Source organism: Ostrea edulis, chromosome 1 (genome assembly GCF_947568905.1).
Source record: "Ostrea edulis chromosome 1, xbOstEdul1.1, whole genome shotgun sequence".
In the NCBI taxonomy this organism is placed as follows: domain Eukaryota; kingdom Metazoa; phylum Mollusca; class Bivalvia; order Ostreida; family Ostreidae; genus Ostrea; species Ostrea edulis.
In genome coordinates this window covers 55826155-55826394 of record NC_079164.1, presented here as the reverse complement: position 1 = coordinate 55826394, position 240 = coordinate 55826155, and the positions used below count along the sequence as shown (strand labels likewise).

The 240-nt window shown below is 27.1% G+C and overlaps 1 long non-coding RNA gene across 1 annotated transcript in view; it reads right to left on the bottom strand.

Annotated features, from left to right (window-relative positions):
• Nucleotides 1–240, bottom strand: part of LOC125662123 (uncharacterized) — a 3622-nt gene extending 3382 nt beyond the window's left edge. The window contains exon 1 of the long non-coding RNA XR_008800082.1: nt 1–240. This exon is cut by the window's left edge and continues 2594 nt beyond it. This is a non-coding gene — a long non-coding RNA (uncharacterized LOC125662123).

Here is a 240-nt window from a genome sequence, read left to right as displayed (position 1 = left end):
GGCAGAGAGATAACATCAATAAGCAAGCAAATTGAAGAAGAAAAATAATTAAATATCCTTACAACTTGAATAACAATTCACAAATTTGGTATCAGGAACTTTTTAAAAAATTAAAAGAAAAAATTATTCAGGAAAATAGAGTTTTGAAAAACACCAAATTATAAAGACAAGTTTAAAAGTAAGAATACTTCGATTGCTGTTTTGATCCATACTGAAGTATTGAAAGTTCCGTTGCATTGG